This window comes from Papio anubis, chromosome 7 (genome assembly GCF_008728515.1).
Source record: "Papio anubis isolate 15944 chromosome 7, Panubis1.0, whole genome shotgun sequence".
Classification (NCBI taxonomy): domain Eukaryota; kingdom Metazoa; phylum Chordata; class Mammalia; order Primates; family Cercopithecidae; genus Papio; species Papio anubis.
Window position 1 is genome coordinate 100,050,097 of NC_044982.1, and position 19,347 is coordinate 100,069,443.

At 45.4% G+C, this 19,347-nt stretch overlaps 1 pseudogene across 1 annotated transcript; it reads left to right on the forward strand.

The window, feature by feature from the left end:
- Positions 1–2,611: 2,611 nt before the first annotated feature.
- LOC101022820 lies at positions 2,612–3,922 on the forward strand (annotated as a pseudogene). The gene has a single exon (XR_161238.5). The product of XR_161238.5 is annotated as an F-actin-capping protein subunit alpha-2 pseudogene (transcript).
- The last annotated feature ends 15,425 nt before the right edge of the window (positions 3,923–19,347 follow it).

The following is a 19,347-nucleotide window of genomic DNA, read 5'->3' on the forward strand; positions in this document are numbered from 1 at the left end:
TCAAGTTAAAATGTGTAAGTAACTAGAATTTCTATACATCTCCGGAATGCATGCATGCAGAAACTCATTGTTCAACCCTTGCTGATATCAAGGCACCAAATGTCTAAAAATGTAATCATGTATCATGCAACTTACCCTTCAGCTCCTACTTTAGGTCCATAAATATCCCTATCGAAAAGTCCGCTGTGATGCACTCTGTCCTGTCTTGCTGAGGCCTCCACTGAACTCTGCTGCAGTGTTCCTTCTTTCTAACCAAACTTCCCTTTTTCTTTCTTTCTTTTTGTTTGAGATGGAGTTTCGCTGTTGTTGCCCAGGCACGATCTCCGCTCACCGCAACCTCCACCTCCTGGCTTCAAGCGATTCTCCTGCCTCAGCCTCCTGAGTAGCTGGGATTACAGGCAGGCGCTATCGCAGCCGACTAATTTAAAACTTTCCTTTTTCAAACCTATACTGTTAGTAAATTCTTCTTACCAACCCACAAGCCGATCACTTTCCGAAGCCAGAGCTCTGACCCCTCACCTGGCATTAATAATTGTTGAAGGTGGACGATGGGTCCTGTATGGAGCCTAATGATCCATTCAATCCTTTGTAAAGGAAAAGAAAAATCTCAGGACCCCAAAACTCTTTATGCCAAAGTGAAGCCTGGAGACTGAGTCATGCAGTAACACCAACATTTTCCCAAGCAGAGAGCTGCTGCTTCACAGGCTTGTGTTAAAGCATTATACAGTAGCCAGACTCCCATAAGGAGATGAAAAGTCTCATGACTGCCCTCACAAATTGCTCATAAATTCTTTGCTGTGCCCTAAACCTTTCAAGATATATAGATCCTCCCATAAAACAAGGACATATTAAGTATAACTTCAGGTTTGCAACCTAAGTCTAACCCCTAAAACTACAGTCTTTTAGGTTTTTCACACTGACAAGGCCGATTACAAGCTTATCTTCCTAAGTGCCTCACCTCCTAACCCTCTCTTCCTAGGTGCCTTCTTCCCTTTAAAGACATTTGTAAATTCTGAAAACTGCTTTGGAGAGCATGGGCCACGGATGTTTCTGTGACCTGTTTCTCCTGGGTGTGACCTCAAACTCTCACTCAACAAATCTCGATGAACTGAGTGAGACCCTTGGCTCAGTCTCTAATTTTGGATTAACACTGTCTTAGTTCTTCAGTGGAATATCCAGCTGGGTTTAGAAACCAAATTAAATACAAGAAAGATTAACAAGAGAAAAGCATGCAAGTTTTCGTTGTTGTTTGTTTTTGAGACAGGGTCTGGCTCTGTCACCGAGGCTGGAGTACAGTGATGTGATCACAGCTCACTGCAGCCTCAAATTCCTGGGCTCAGGGAATCCTCCCACCTCAACCTCCCAAGTAACTGGGACTATAGGCACGCACCACCACACCCAGCTAGTATTTTTTGTAGAGTCTCCCTATGTTGCCCAGGCTGGTCTTGAGCTCCTAGGCTAAAGCGATCCTCCTGCCTTGGTCTTCCAAAGTGCTTGGATTACAGGCATGAGCCACCAAGCCCAGCTACAAGTTTTGTTAATTTTATGTGCACATGAGGATCTTCACAAGAGAGTGAAGACCTAAGAAATGACCAAAGCAGAAAGCCTTTTGGACAAAGAATGATCGGCTTTATGAAGGCACTGGGAGAACGGGGGTGGCGGAGCGGGGAGAGAATGGGGTAGAGCCATGGGAAGTTGCACCCTTTGCAGGGGAGAGGAACCTGGCCTCTCCTGTTCCTTGGTGGTAACCTGGGATTCAATCTGTGAGGCGGGAAGCCTGCTAGCAGGACTCTTGCTTTGCTGAGAGTCCCTGTTCCCTTTTTTTTAATTGTTCCTTTTCAAACAATAAACCCTACCCTTCTCACCCTTCAAAGTGTCTGTGAGCCTAATCTTTCATGATCGTGAGAAAAGAACCCAGTTTTTTTCTACAACACTAATGAGAGACCACTAGAGGTGTAGACATGAACGACTGCAGCCATTATTCCAGAGGTCATGAGATATGCCATTTCTGGCCAGGTACGGTGACTCACACCTGTAGTCCCAGGACTTTGGGAGGCCACGGCAGGAGGATCTGTTGACCCCAGGAGCTGGAGACTAGCCTGGGCAATATACAGAGACCTCATCTCTATTTATTTAAAAACAATTATTTTACAAAAAGATATGGGCCGGGCGCAGTGGCTCATGCCTGTAATCCCAACACTTTGGGAGGCTGAGATGAGAGGGTCACTTGAGGTCAGGAGTTCGAGACCGGCCTGGCCAACATAGTGAAACCCCATCTCTACTAAAAATACAAAAATTAGCCAGGCATGGTGGCGGACACCCGTAATCCCAGCTACTCGGGAAGCTGAGGTGGGAGAATCGCTTGAACCCGGGAGGCAGAGGTTGCCGTGAGCCGAGATAGTACCACTGCAGTCCAGCCTGGGCAAGATAACATCATTAGGACAGAACCTAAGATTGGCCTTTTGAGATGTCTTTTTGTATATCTGACAACCGATGGCTCCACGTGGACCGGGCAGCTGCTCCTGTGGCTCCACCCAGAAGCAACTGAGTACAGGAGGACCGTTTTCCACACCCCTATGATTGCACCCGGAGCCAATCGGCAGCAAGCACCCATTGCCTAGCCACCCGCCCTTCCCCCAAACTGTCCTTGAAAAACCTCAGCCTCCAATTTTTCAGGAGGCTGATTTGAGTAATAATAAAACTCCGGGGGTGGTGCGCTGCGTGGAGCACCTCACAGAAAGTGGTAAGTCAGGTGGCCACTGCCGCCGCCCCCGCCCCCGCCCCCGCCGAATTTGTCGCTAGAAGGAAGATGGCGGGTCTGGAGGCGCAGTTATCTGATGAAAGAAGGGAAAAAGCAGCCCGTGCACAGTATAACTCGGAGCAGTTTACTTGTGTAAAAATGGAAGGTTATGAAGATCAGATATTGATAACAAAACATGGCGACTCGGGAAATGGAACGTTTTTGGATCCAAAGAACAGAATCTGTTTTAAATTTGATCACTTAAGAAAGGAGGCAACTGATCCAAGACCCTGTGAAGTAGAAAATGCAATTGAATCATGGAAACTTCAGTAGAAACTGCTCTGCGAGCTTACGTAAAATAACATTACCCGAATGGAGCCTGCACTGTGTATGGCAAGAAACAGATGGGCAGCAAACCACTACTGCATGCACGGAAAGCCATCAGTTCCCAGCAAAAAATTTTTGGAATGGTCGCTGGAGGTTAGAATGGAGGTTTACAATCACTCCTCCAACCACTCCAGTGGTTGGCGTCTTGAAAATTCAGGTTCATTATTATGAAGACGGTAATGTTCACCTAGTGCGTCATAAAGATATACAAGATTCCCTAACAGTGTCTAATGAAGTGCAAACAGCAAAAGAATTTACAAAGATTGTAGAAGCTGCAGAAAATGAGTACCAGACTGCCATCAGTGAGAATTATCAGACAATGTCGGACACTACTGTCAAAGCCTTACACCGACAATTGCCAGTTACACGCACTAAGATTGATTGGAACAAGATCCTTAGCTACAAGATTGGCAAAGAGATGCAGAATGCATAAAATGAACATTGCATGACTGGATCATTTTAGTGTCTTTGTGTTAAAAAATTATTGCAAAAGTATTCTGAACTGTCAAGCTGCCCAGTCACATGGGCTATTGCCATTTAAAATCACTGTAATTAGTTTGATTAGAGCACAAAGCTTAGCTAATTAACCATTATTTTTCATTTTGTTCTAAGAGGACTGAAAATCAGTTTAGTTTAAATGTCTTACTTTCTGTTAGTCCTTTCTTTCTTACAATGAAGAGATGGTTCTTCTAGTTTATGGTTAAAAGTTTTTGAAGTGTTTCAAAAATATTTTACTTACTGTAACCCTAAAATTGTTATCTTTTGGTTTATCAAATGGTTAATTTTGATATTTCTCCAGTTGGTGGTTGATGGATTTAGCCATATATGCTGCTAAAGAAATTGTCTATCTTCTCTCCTTCACCTGTTCCATTTATGTAAGGTTGCGATTAGAGGGAAAACATTTTCTATATCGATTGTGTTTTTAAACCTTTCAAGAAGGTTATTTAGCTAGCTTAGTACTTAATTTTTAAAATTTTTTTATTTTTATTACTATTATTTTTCTTCTTTTTTTTTTTTGAGACGGAGTCTCGCTCTGTCGCCCAGGCTGGAGTGCAGTGGCCGGATCTCAGCTCACTGCAAGCTCCGCCTCCCGGGTTTACACCATTCTCCTGCCTCAGCCACCGAAGTACCTGGGACTACAGGCGCCCGCCACCGCGCCCGGCTAGTTTTTTGTATTTTTTTTTTTTAGTAGAGACGGGGTTTCATCATGTTAGCCAGGATGGTCTCGATCTCCTGACCTCGTGATCCGCCCGTCTCGGCCTCCCAAAGTGCAGGGATTACAGGCTTGAGCCACCGTGCCCGGCCTTAATTTTTTTTAAACAAGGCAAGGTCTAATGCTGTTTTGAGATTCTGAAATTAAATGAAAATACTTATTTCAGAAATGCATTTAATGCTTTTTTCTTGTGACAGTTATGCACATCAGCTTGAATTCCATATGTCCCAGAGTTATTTTTATCATAAAGCCACAAATGTATTATAACAAGGCAAATTGTAATATATATAATCCTGAACTCAAAAAAGAAAAAAAAACAAACAAACTCTGATCTTCTGTATACCCGGCCCTACGTGTATAAAAGTCTTTCTCTATTGCAATTCCCCTGCCTTGATAAATATACTCTATCTAGGCAACAGGCAAGAAGAATACATTGGGAGGTGACAAAAGGGTGGCTCAGAAGGTCCTATCGTATCTACAACTGCTGCTGCTCAGATGCTTTCAGCTTGAAATCATCAATATGCCAGGTCAGGGTATTTTGGGGTGTTATGTCCTTAACTCCTTTGGTCCAAAGAGTTGATTTTACTAATCATTCTGCTTGTGTGTATTTGAAAATTGCCTTCAAAACAAAACCCATGCCTTAGCCACTATGTGGTCCCAACTTAGCAGGTTACTGTAGGTTTCTGAGATGGGTGGGGGAAGGGAAAGGAGGGGGAGGGTTGAACATGGGTTAGCGAAATTCCTCAAATGTTTTGAGCTGTAGAACTCCTTTGGTTTTATTTGAAGAATTTTTATGAGACCAGAAATCGAAGACCTTTCCTTGGGAAGCTGATCTCTCACTCCCTGGGAGGATGCTCAGCCTTGCCTGACTTGGTGCCCTCAGAGAGATGCCTTCTGTGGCTCTTGCACTGGGGTCAGGTAACAGCAGGAAGCCTGTTGACAGGTAACAGCAAGGGAACAGGTGTGGGGGCGCTGGGTCTGGGGAGAGGGCTCTCAGCGACCTGCTTATAGCTCCAGGAACCTTCCAAGCAGGCACGGAGGAGACCTCTCTGAGTAGTGGCCCAGGAGGAGCAGGCAGGTGCCCGGGCAAGGGAATAGGTGGTTACAGCATTTCCAGGTCACTGCAGAAGACAGAAGGGGAACATGGCAAGTCCAGCTGGGACGTGAAATTCCCTGAGTTCATTATGCTGATTTATCTTTGTACACTTTCTCACACAGCAGCTTACTCCATCTCCACAACGCTTCAGGAAGTGGGCAAGGTGGATACTGTGCCTCACAGTTTTCAGCACTGAGGGCAGAGTTTCTGTGACTTGTCAAGGTCACACAATCAAAGGTCACAGGAGGGAGGGCACCATGGGAGCCCAGGATGTCCATGCTCTTTCTACTCTGTCACTCAGCATCAGCGGGTTTGGAATCTTTAAATTTGGGGGATCCATTTGGTCTAGAAAGTGTGGGTGTGGCCTGCAGTTACCTGGGAGAGGCATGAGTGCCCCTGGGAGAGGGCTGCCTCATGCAGGCTGTGCAATGCCTCAGACAGGAGAGGGGGGAGCCTCATGCAGGCTGTGCAATGCCCCAACTGGAGAAGCGGTGCCTCATGCAGGGGCTGGTTTAGGAGGCAAGAGGTTGGATTCATGAACCGCGAGCGAGGGGACTGAATGCGGAGGAGGGGGCCCGAGACCGGGAGGGGCAGAGAACAGATCCAGAAAAGCGTTCCGGGGCCTTGGGTGAAAGAAATCAGGCACATTCCTCAGCCCTGGGCTCAACACAAACAGGCCCAGTACAAACACATCCCACCATGTTATCTCTCAACTTCCTGAGCCCAGTACAAACACATCCCACCATATATCTCTCAACTTCCTGAGCCCAGTACAAACACATCTCTCAACTCAGAGATTACCATATATCTCAACTTTAGAAAAACACCACCTGGAAAGTCCCCGATAAGGACACAGCCGTTTGTGGGTTTACTGAAAGCGCGGGAACCAATAGAAAACTGCTAAATGTATAACTTAAAATGTAAACCAATTGTAATGCTGTAATCAAAAGAATTCCCTTGTTCCTCTGTAACTTTACGTATCTTATTTACATCGGGGTATAAAAAGCAAGCACTCGCATTGTTCGAGGCCCTCTTGTATGCTGTGGAATGGAGGGACCAAGTTCGAACTTGCAGTAAAAGATCCTTGCCGCTTGGCTTTGACTCTGGACTCTGGTGGTCTTCTTTGGGGAACAAACGGTCTGGGTATAACAGGGGCCCTGATGGGCCAGATGCATCCCCGGTCTGGGCCCAGCCTGCAGTGCAGGCCCAGCTGGGTAGAGGCACCACCCCGGGGCTCCAGGCTGATTCAGACACCAGACGCCCCCTTCCGGGGTCCTCACCTCCCACATTCCATCAGCTGCTGCTCCCTCTGGTATTGTTTACTTTTCTCTGGGTTTATTTACCCGGTCCTGACCCCCTCATTATTGCCTTGTGTTATCACCCAGAGTTTTACCATGAGTAAAACCTACCTGTTTTGTTTCTTTGTTTCATGACTTTCTTAAAAGTAAAAATAAAAATAAAAATAAAAAACAAGAAGGAAGTCATTTGGATGTTTACAAACAAACAAACAAACAGAAACAAGGTGGGCTCCTATCACCCTGGCTTGGAAAGGGGCGGGCACCAGTTACACTCCTGAGAGGCAGGAGCAGAGCTGTGACTCCAACTTGATTAGTTTACTATGGTAAAGTGTGCATAATGTAAAATTCATCATTTTAATCAGTTTAATTTATTATTTATTTATTTTTAGAGACAGGGTCTCCCTCTTGCCCAGGCTGGAGTGCAGTTGCGTGATCATAGCTCACTGTAGCTTCAAACTCCTGGGCTCAAGCAATCCTCCCACCTCAGCCTCCTGAGTAGCTGGGACTACAGGAGGGGACCACGGTGGCAGGTCAGGTCTCACTAACACAGGCCTCCAGCACAGCTGTTTCAGGACTGACTGAGTGGTTAAGTTAAATATTAAAAGCTGAAGAAAAGCCAGTAGGAGTTATTGAGAAATCATTTTTAGGCAGATAGTAAGTGTAAAGGTTCACGGTGGAAATGTTCTTGTCAAAAGAACCCCTGAACTCTCTCTTTTCTAACAGAAAAGGTGGCTTGAAGGGCTGCGCTGGCAAGCTTTAATATGCAAATGCCGGCCATTAGAAACTGGGCTCATTCAATATGGCAATTCCCACCATCTTCTTGTAACCAGGTGTACCAGGTGTCATGGGCCACCTCAGATAACACCATGTGTTCGGAACATCTTAGCGACCCACATTTGCATATTAAAGGACTAAGGTGGGAGGGCCAGGTTTTTTGAGGGCTCTGTAAACCACTCACCTGATCAAACCAATCCCCTGGGGCTTATGGAAACCAGACATCACTTCCTCCAGCATCCCAATAGAAGCAGCCACTTTTCTGCCCCACATGGGGTTTTCTTTTTGTTTGAATCCCCCCTCCCTCTGTCTCTGTATAGGGGAGTTTTCCTCTTCCTTCCTTCCTTCTTGCTTGTTAAACTTTTCGTTCCTTAAAATCACTCCACGTGTGTCCATGTTGTTAATCCTATCAGTGCGAGACCGAGGACGCTGGTGTTCCTCCAGTCATCGGAGCCATATCACAAAGGCTGGAATGTAACAAAAGCCCACCAAGAGTTTTGCCTAGGCCTTTCCTGGGCCTTAAAGCATGACAAAACAATGCATGAATTCTTAACAGGACCCATTTAGGATTAAACAACTTTTACTGGGGGTCTGAAGAAACTCCCCAAGCCTCCACAAACACGTTTATTGGAGGTCTGAAGGAACTCCCCAAACCTCCATGATTTAGCAGGAGACAAGATAAGGGTAATCACCCCAGCACCCAGACCCATTTAGATAAACTTACTGAGGCTCCTGAAGAAGGTCTTCCGACTCAGACCTTAGTTATAGATTGAAAGAAGTTATTACTTATGTCTTTAGATGAATGCACACTTACACACAGACATAGAGCTTAGAAGGTATATAAGCTCTGAAAAACTTTGTAATTTTGAGTTGGTCTGGTGATAATTTCCAGGCCTTCTTTGTGTAACCGGTTACAGAAATAAAAACTCTTTTCCTCCCCAGTTCATCTGCATCTCATTACTGGGCCAGCAGCCTGACCTCAGTTTGGGCCAGGAACACTGCCATGCCCAGGTAATTTTATTTTTTTTAATTTTTGGTAGAGGCTGAGTTTCACTATGTTGCCCAGGCTGGTCTCCAACTACTGGCCTCAAGGCATCCTCCTGCTTTGTACTCCCAAAACACTGGATTATAGGCATGAGCCATCATACCTAGTCATGCCATTTAACCATTTTTAATTGTATAACTCAATAGCACTTAGTACATTCACAATTTTGTGCAACCCTCCCCACTATCTAGTTCCAGCATATTCCATCATTCCAAAATTCCAAATGGAAATCCTTCTATCTATGAAGTGGTCATTCCCCACTCCCCTTTTCCTCTACCCCCTGGCAACCACCAATCTATTTTCTGTCTCTACGGATTTGCCTAGTCTGGATATTTCATATAAATGGCATCATACGGCTGGGCACGGTGGCTCACGCCTGTAATCCCAGCACTTTGAGAGGCCGAGGCAGGCGGATCAGGAGGTCAGGAGATTGAAACCATCCCGGCCAACATGATGAAACCCTGTCTCTACTAAAAATGCAGAAATTAGCCAGGCGTGGTGGCGGCACCTGTAGTCTCAGCTACTCAGGAGGCTGAGGCAGGAGAATCGCTTGAACCCAGGAGGCAGAGGTTGTGGTGGGCCGAGATGGCGCCACTGCACTCCTACCTGGGTGACAGAGCAAGACTCCATCTCAAAAAAAATTAAAAAATAAATAAATAAATGGCATTATACAATACGAGGCCTTTTGTATCTGTCTTCTTTCACTTAGAATGTTTCTTAGGTTGGTTCATGTTGTAGCATGTAGTACTTCATTCCTTTTTATGACTGAATAATATTTCATTGCATGGATATGCCACTTTTATTCATTCATCGGCTGATGACATCTAGTTGTTTCTACCTTTTGGCTATTGTGAAGAATGTTGCTGTGAACATTTGTGTACACATTTTTGTTTGAACACTTGTTTTCAGTTCTTAGGAGTTGAATACCTAGGAGTGAAATTGCTGGATTACACTGCTAATTCTATGATTAACTTAGGAACATTGGTTTGATTTTAGTTACATAACTCAGATTCTAATTTTATGTCACCATGCCTCAGTTTCCCTATGGGAGAGGGTGCTGAGGTGTCAGGTCAGACTGGTACCATAGCCTGCCAGGCCAGGGCCACCTGCAAGGGTAAAGAGACTGTATCTCCCATTGTGCTAGTTCTCCCTTTCTTGTTCCCTGGCTGCTAGGAATGTGCATAACGACCAGCATGGATTCAGTGCTTACCAAGTTCCAGACGCCATTCCCAATGGAAAGTGTGAATGAAATGGCACTTGTCCTTTTACCTGAAATCCTTCCTCATGGCACTCTCATCCATTTTATTTCATTTTTATATATTTATTTAGAGACAGGGTCTTGCCCTGTTGCCCAGGCTGGAGCACAGTGGCATGATCACGGCTCACTACAGCCTTGACTTCCTGGGCTCAAGCAATCCTCCAGCTTCAGCCTTCTGAGTACCTGGGACTACAGGCATGCACCATCACACTCAGCTAATTTTTAAATGTTTTGTAGACACGGGGTCTCGCTATGTTCCTCAGGCTGGTCATGCCCTCCTGGGCTCAAGCGATCCTCCTGTCTTGGCCTCCCAAAATGCTGAGATTACTGATATGAGCCACTGTGCCCAGCCCCTCCTCTATTTGAATATTATTTCAGTCATTTAATCAAATGTCCAGGTGTGTATGGAATGGTGAGGTTATGTAACAAGGTTTGGCTTCCTATGTCCCAGCCCCCTTAATCACTGTGGGAATGCTCTTGTGTCTGGGACCCCAGGACTTATGGCAGGGGCAATATGATATAGTGACTATGCTACCTCCTGCTGTGTGACCTGGGCCAAATTCCTTAACTGCCTATACCTGAGTTCTCCATCTATAAAAAAAGAGCATTTAAAAAAATAGAGTTGTTGTGAGCATAGAAGTTAGTACATGTAACACAGAGGTCCGTGTTCTAACCCCAAAACCTGTGAATGTGACCTTATTTGGGAAAAGAGTCTTTGCAGATGTAATTAAGTCAGGGATCTTGACATAAGGAGATCATCTTGGATTATCCAAGTGGGCTCTAAATCCAGTGACAATGACAGGGGCAGAAGAGGAGGAGACATGCAGGGAGGAGGAGGTTGGAGTGAGGCAGCCACACACCAAAGAACACCTGGGGACACTGGGCGCTAGAAGGGGCAAGGAAGGAGTCTCCTCTTGAGCCTTTGGAGGGAGCTTGGCCCAGCCAAATACCTTTTCAGATTCCAGTTTCCAGAACTGTAATAAAATAAGTTCCTGTTGTTTTAAGCCACCCAATTTTTGGCAATTTATTACAGCATCCACAGGAAACTAATACAATGCTTAAAGTAGGAGTCTTCTTAAGGAAGTGAGAGTGAGCTTCTATTATATTAGGGTTAGCTATGATTTTGCTCCCTGAGCTGTGTCAACCACAGCCCAGAGAGTGCTGGGCCACAGGCACCCCTGGGCTGTATGCTGGGACTACGGGTGGCTCCGGGCTCTCTGCAGCTTTTAAAATGGTCACACAGGCTCTCACGCCTAGTGGATACTTCCTCCCCTGAGGATTGACTTAGAATTTCAGAAGACCTCCGGACTCAGGCCAGTTCCCACAGCATCACGGAATATCTGGCTACAGGGAGTCCTCCTGGGAGCTGCTCTAGCAGGGGCCCGGGGCTGGGGCTGCAGCTTTAGCAACCTTCAGGGACAGTGGGGGTGTCCATCCTGCATTGCCCAGTGCCAGAAGGTCCATTCTGACCCAGTGTGCCCTGTCCCCTTAGATGCAGTGCCAGAGCCATCTGATTCAGGGCCGTCACCCTTGTCTAGAGCCAGCTCATCGGATGCCAGGTCAGAAGGCCTCGGCAGGAAATGCTGCCTCCCACTTTTTTCTTTTTTTTCTTTTTCTTTTTTTTTTTTCTTTTTTTTGAGCTAGAGTTTCGCTCTTGTTGCCCAGGCTGGAGTGCAATGGCGCGATCTCAGCTCACTGCAACCTCCGCCTCCTGGGTTCAAGTGATTCTCCTGCCTCAGCCTCCCAAGTAACTGGAATTACAGGCATGCACCACCACGCCTGGCTAATTTTGTATTTTTAGTAGAGATGGGGTTTCTCCATATTGATCAGGCTGGTCTCAAACTCCTGACCTCAGGTGATTCGGCTGCCTCGGCCTCCGAAAGTGCTAGGATTACAGGCATGAGCCACCGCGCCCAGCCCCACTTTGTTCTTGAGGAAGGATCAGGCTGAAATTCTAGGAATTTCCAAATGGATTGGGTTGGCTGGAGGGAAGTGGAAGTTAAAGGAATGTGAGGCTCAGGACTTGGGGTCTAGCTGGGAAGATGGTGAATCCCTCTTCAGTCCAGTGAGGGAGAAGCCCCTTCTGACTTCCGGCACTTTGACAGGAGCTGCACAGGATGCCAAAGTTCCGTTTATTCCTCTGTTCTCCGCAGGGTCTGCCCTCTCAGGATTTCAAAGTATTTATAGTGTCTCGATCATTGTGTTTGCTCAGTGGATGGATTACTGCTTTTAAGACATCGAGTAAAAATGTAAAGAGCCGAACAATGGTTAGTGAGTCATTTTATAACTAGAATTATTACTCACTGGCTTATTTTCTCTTCCAAAATTTGGGTTTTTGTAAATTGAGTTTTCTGAAGTGGTTACATATTTAAAGGGCAAAAAAAGGGAGAAAAGTAAATTCTGCAGTCATACGTTCCAAAGAAGTAGCTACTATATATTATTCGGGACTTTCTATGTGCCAGAAACTGTTTTATTGATTGATTGATGGAGACAGGGTCTTGCTGTGTCGCCCAGGCTGGAATGCAGTGGTATGACCATGGCTCACTGCAGCCTCAATCTCCCAGGCTCAAGCAATCCTCCCACCTCAGCCTCCTGAGTAGCTGGGATTACAGGATCATGACACAACTCCTGGCTCCTTTTTAAATTTTTTTATAGAGATGGAGTCTTGCTATGTTGCCAGGACTGGGCTTGAACTCCTGGGCTCAAGGAATCCACCCACCTCAGCCTCTCAAAGTGTTGGGATTATAGGCATGAGCCATCATGCCCAACTCAGGCACTATTTTAAATCATTAAATATATTATCTCATTTAATCTTTATAGTTACTCTGTGTGATAAGCATGATCATGCATCTCTTAACAATAGGGCTACGCTCTGAGAAATGCATTGTTAGGTGATTTCTTTGTTGTGAGAACATCATAGAGTGTCTTACACAAACGTAGATGGCATGGCCTACTACACACCTAGGCCGTATGGTGTAACCTATTGCTCTTAGGCTACAAACCTATATAGCATATTACTGTACTGAACACTGTAGGCAATTGTAACACAATGGTAGGTTTTGTGTATCTAAATATGTCTAAACATAGAAAAGGTACCGTAAAAATACTGTAAATAAGATTAAAAATGGGCCAAGCATGATGGCTCCTGCCTGTAATCCTAGTGCTTTGGGAGGCCAAGGCAGAAGGAATGCTCGAGGCCAGGAGTTCAAGATTAGCCTAGGCAACACAGTGAGACCCCGTCTCCAAAAAGTTTTTTAAAAATTAGCCAGGGATGGTGGCATATATCTGTAGTCGTAGCTTCTTGGGAGGCTGAGGCAGGAAGATCACTTGAGACTAGGAGTTTGAGATCAGCCTGGGCAACACAGCAATATCCCATCTCAAAAAAGGAAAGAAAAAAATGGTATGGTATACATATGGTACATGTATATAGGGCACTTACCATGAATGGAGTTTGCAGGACTAGAAGTCGCTCTGAGTGAGTTCATCAGTAAATAGTGAGTGAATGTGAAGGCATAGGACATTACTATACGTGTTTGTGTGACTGGAGCACAGTAGGTTTGTTTACACCAGTATCATCCCAAATGCACAAGTAATGTGTTGTGCTATCACTCTCAACATGTGAATAATGTCAACAGCTAAAATGTCACTAGATGATAGGAATTTTAAGTTCCATCATAATTTTTTTTTTTTTGAGACGGAATTTCGCTCTTGTTGCCCAGGCTGGAGCGCAATGGCGCAATCTTCGCTCATTGCAACCTCTGCCCCCCAGGTTCGAGTGATTTTCCTGTCTCAGCCTCCTGAGTAGCTGGGATTACAGGCATGTACCACCACGCCCAGCTAATTTTGTATTTTTAGTTGTGGGGGTTCAGTCAGGATGGTGGGGAAAATTATAAGCCACAAACCTTCTTTCAAAAGTCTCAGGATAAGGTTATGGCTGAAGGCAACCAAATTCTTACCTTGCATAAATAGCTTAAAGTGGGTACAAAGGAAGGTAGAGTAGTTTATCTAACTAGCTTGTTTATTCATGTGGTCTTAAGACCAACCTTTGATCATTTAGGGGTGCATGATAGCTCTCTCCGGGGTGGGGGCGACCAGGTTAATTACCCACAGGTGTGTTTACTCACAACCTTTGTCAATTAATCTTTACTGAATGCAAGTCTCGCTGGCAAGTTGAGGCCGTGGCTGATGACTCGGTACAGAACCTTCCTTGGTGTCTGTAAGTGGCACGGACACTCAGCCGGACTGGCAAAGCAGAATGTCTATGTGTCAGTGTACATTATTCATCCGTCGTTGGGTCAGGGTCTGCAGGAGAGACCCCCGCATTTAGTAGAGATGGGGTTTCTCTATGTTGGTCAGGCTGGTCTCGAACTCCCGACCTCAGGTGATCCACCCGCCTTGACCTCCCAAAGTGCTGGGATTACAGGAGGGAGCCACCACACCCGGCCCCATTATAATCTTATGGGACCACCATCATATATGCAATCCATTGTTTACTGAAATGTTGTTTGTGACACATGGTGTACTATTATTATCATTATTTTTGAAACAGGGTCTCACTTTGTGAGACCTGGAATGCAGTTGCACAAACATGGCTCACTGCAACCTCAACCTCCTGGGCTCAAGTGATCCTCTTGCCTCAGCCCCCCACAAGTAGCTGGGACTACAGGTGTGTACCACCATGCCCAGCTATTTTTTTTTTTTGTATTTTTTTGTAGAGACAGAGCTTCGCCATATTGCCCAGGCTGGTCTTAAGCTCCCGAGTTCAAGTGATCCACCTGCCTCAGCCTCCCAAATTGTTGGGATTACAGGTGTGAGCCACTGCACCTGGCCTGACTGTACTGTTATTTTATCCCCCTTTTTAGGGATGGATCCAGGTTTTATGAAGTTTATAAAATAGAGACGGCCAGGCATGGTGGCTTATGCCTGTAATCTCAGCACTCTGGGAGGCCAAGGCTGTAGGACCACTTAAGCCTAGGAGTTCTAGACCATCCTGGGTAACACAGTGAGACCCCCGTCTCTACAAAAAATAAAAAATTAGCCAGGCATGGTGGTGCATGCTTATACTCCTAGCTAAATTTGGGAGACTGAGATGGGAGGATCACTTGAGCCTAGGAATTCGATCATAGTGTGAGCTATGATCATGCCACTGCACTCAAGCCTGGGTGACAGAACGAGACTCTTTCTCTTAAAAAAAAAAAAAAAAAATTCAGAGGACTTTCTTTAAAAGATTAAATTGCAATGATACAGTTATAATACAAAATTAGGTAGAGAGCCTTAGCAAGTAAGTTGTCCCAAAGCTTAAGCTTCATTAGCTTCATGGCCTGATTTGAGGATGGAGAAAATTAGTTTAGAAGAAACTGAGTTTTTTTGGTCCAAGGTCATACAGCTCAGAATCAGTGGAGAAGGAATTTAAAGCCAGGTCTGCCCAACTTTTCATCAGCAACTTACCCTTCTCTGAAAATGGGAATAACACACATACAGCATTCACTATGTGCCACACACATAGGAAGCACTTTACATATTTTAAATAATTAATTTTCACAACACGCTATGATGTAGGTATTATTTTCATCGTCCACTTTTATATATGAGGACATTGAGGCACGGAGAGGTTACGGATTAGTAACTTGCCCAAGGTCTCACAGCTAATTGATGGGAACCATAAGAAATCATGAGAACTGGTTTGCTGAGGCATCCACTTTGAGTTTGTAGTAAACAGAAACTAGAAGATGCACCCTGAGCCTCATAAAAGGCAACTTGAGCCTGAACCTCTGCTTCATGGTTTCTTTGAGATCTTACTTTCTAATCCCAACCAAAGCCTTGGTTCTCAGCCTGCCTGTATGGGAGCTTTGTCAGGTAATTTGGTTCATATAATTAGGATTTAAAGGAGAATGAGAGGTTGGGTGCAGTGGCTCACACCTGTAATCCCAATACTTTGGGAGACCAAGGTGGCAGGATCACTTGAGCCCCGGAGTTCGAGACCAGCCTAGACAACATAGGGAGGCCCCGTCTCTATAGCCAAAAAAAAAAAAAAAAAAAAAATTAGCTGAGCATGGTGGTGCACACTTGTTGTCCCTGCTACTCAGGAGGCTGAGGTGGGGAGGTTGCATAAGCCTGGTAGGTCCAGGCTGCAGTGAGCTGTGATGGTGCCACTGCACTCTAGCCTGGGTGGCAGAGCAAGACTCTTGTCTCAAATAAATAAATCAATACATAAAAATAAAAGAGAGGCCGGGCGCGGTGGCTCAAGCCTGTAATCCCAGCACTTTGGGAGGCCGAGACGGGCGGATCACGAGGTTGGGAGATCGAGACCATCCTGGTTAACACGGTGAAACCCTGTCTCTACTAAAAAATACAAAAAACTAGCCGGGCGAAGTGGCGGGTGCCTGTAGTCCCAGCTACTCGGGAGGCTGAGGCAGGAGAATGGCGTGAACCCGAGAGGAGGAGCTTGCAGTGAGCTGAGATCCGGCCACTGCACTCCAGCCTGGGTGACAGAGCAAGACTCCGTCTCAAAAAAAAAAAAAATAAAATAAAAGAGAATGGGCCAGGTGCAGTGGCTCATGCCTGTAATCCCAGCACTTTGGGAGGCCGAGGCAGGCAGATCACCTGGGGTCAGGAGTTCAAGACCAGCCTGACCAACACGGAAAAACCCTGTCTCTACTAAAAATATAAAATTAGCTGGGTGTGGTGGTGCATATCTGTAATCCCAAGTACTTAGGAGGCTGAGGTAGGAGAATCTCTTGAATCCAGGAGGTAGAGGCTGCAGTGAGCTGAGATCAAGCCGTTACATTCCAGCCTGGGCAATAAGAGCGAAACTCCGTCTCAAAAAAAAAAAAAAATAAATAAATAAAATAAAATAAAATTAAATTAAATTAAATAAAAGGGAATGAATTGTACCCTAAAAAGATAGGGTGGCAAGTTTATCATAACTCATGTTGTTAAAGGTACCTTTTTGTGGTCTACTCTTTGACCTAATAATTCTTATGCATGCCTGGTCTGAAGAAATTATCTGAAAGACAATGCTTTATGCATAATAGTGTTAACCATACAGTGAAAACTGGATAACAATTCATGTGTTCAGCAATAGCAAAATGGTTAAGCAAATCATGGATGAATTATTAGACAACAAGCAAACAAAGTTTACAGAGAGGTATAATAACCTGGCAGAGTGCTTATGTTATGATGTTAGGCTTTGAAAATGATCTATACAATTATATGCATGGTTTATCAGTTAAATATTGCTGTGTAACAAACCATTACAAAATGTAGGGCTTAAAACAACACACATTTATTATTTCAGAGTGCATGGGTCAGCCTAGGTTGTCATGAGGTTTGTCATGAAGTTACAATCAAAGTATTGCCCAGGGCTGTGTTCCCATCTGAAGACTTGACTGGTGCAGTATCTGCTCCCAAGCTCAGTCTCATAGATTTTGTCTGGATTTAGCTCCTTGAGGCTGTTGAAATGAGGCTTCCCTCAGTTGACCAGGCAGCCGCCTCTATCAGGGCAGGCATGTGAAAAGAGCCAAAGAGAGAAAATGCTGGGGCCGGGCGCGGTGGCTCAAGCCTGTAATCCCAGCACTTTGGGAGGCCGAAATGGGCGGATCACGAGGTCAGGAGATCGAGACCATCCTGGCTAACACGGTGAAACCCCATCTCTACTAAAAAATACAAAAAAAAATTAGCCGGGCGAGGTGGCGGGCGCCTATAGTCCCAGCTACTCGGGAGGCTGAGGCAGGAGAATGGCGGGAACCCGGGAGGCGGAGCTTGCAGTGAGCTGAGATCCGGCCACTGCACTCCAGCCTGGGCGACAGAGCGAGACTCCGTCTCAAAAAAAAAAAAAAAAAAAAAAAAAAAGAAAATGCTGGCATGATGCAGTTCAGTCTTTTATGACCTAATCTTGAAATTGACATTGACACTTTTGCTGTATTCTGTTTGTTAGAAGCAAGTCACTAACTAAGGTTCAGCCCACACTCAAGGGGAAGGAATTATAGAAAAGTGTGAGTACTAGAAGATGGGATGAATGAAGGCCATTTTAGAAGACTGCCTATTATACAAGTCATAATTTTTAACTTTGTTAAAACCGCATGGATAGGATAAAAGTTGGAAGGACATACACAGCAAAATGATTACTGTGACTCTTTCTGAGTTGAAGGATTCGAATATTGATTCTTTCCTTCTTAAATGCTTCTGTACTGAATAGGCAACCTAGAAATAAATCCATATATTTTTTTTTTTTACATTTTTTTTTTTTTTTTTTTTTTGAGACGGAGTCTCGCTCTGTCACCCAGGCTGGGGTGCAGTGGCCGGATCTCAGCTCACTGCAAGCTCTGCCTCCCGGGTTCACGCCATTCTCCGGCCTCAGCCTCCCGAGTAGCTGGGACCACAGGCGCCCGCCACCTCGCCCGGCTAGTTTTTTGTATTTCTTAATAGAGACGGGGTTTCACCGTGTTAGCCAGGATGGTCTCGATCTCCTGACCTCATGATCCGCCCGTCTCGGCCTCCCAAAGTGCTGGGATTACAGGCTTGAGCCACCGCGCCCGGCCCTAAATCCATATATTTAGACCCAACTGACTTTTGAGAGGACAAACATTGGGGAAAGGATACCTTCTTCAACCAATGGTGCTGGAAAACTGAATATACATAGGAGAAAAATGAAACTAGACGCCTATAACCACACACAAAATCAACTCAAAATGGATGAAACACTTAAATATAAGACTTGGAACTCTTTTTTTTTTTTTTTTTTTTTTGAGACGGAGTCCCGCTCTGCCCCCCAGGCTGGAGTGCAGGGGCCGGATCTCAGCTCACTGCCACTCCGCCTCGGGTTCCGCATCTCTCTGCCTCCAGCCTCCCCAGTAGTTGGGACTACGGAAGCCCCGCCACAGCGCCCGGCTAGTTTTGTATTTTTAGTAGAGGCAGGGTTTTCACCGTGTTATGGATGGTCGATCTCCTGACCTTGTGATCCACCTGTCTCGGCCTCCCAAAGTGCTGGGATTACAGGCTTGAGCCACCGCGCCAGGCCAAGACTTGGAACTCTAAAGCTACCAGAGGAAAACAAGGGAAATGCTACAGAACATTGCTCTAGGCAAAAATTTAATGGCAAAGACTCCAAAAGCACAGGCTACAAAAACAAAAGTAGAAAATTGAGTCTGTATTAGACTAAAAAGCTTCTGCTCAGCAAAGGAAACAATCAACAGAGTGAAGAGACAACCTGTTGAATGGGAGAAAATTGCCAGCTATTCATCCCCAAGGGACTAATATCCAGAATATACAAGGAACTCAAACAACTCAACAGTGAAAAACCAAATCCCATCAAAAAGTGGGCAAGATGTCAGGTGTGGTGGCTCATGCGTGTAATCTCAGCACTTTGGGAGGCTCAGGCGGGAAAATTGCCTAAGCCCAGGAGTTCAAGACCAGCCTGAGCAACATGATGAAACCCTGTCTCTACAAAAAATATAAAAATTAGCCAGGAGTGGTGGTACACACTGTAGTCTCAGCTACTAGGGAGGCTGAGGTGAGAGGATGGCTTGAGCCCAGGA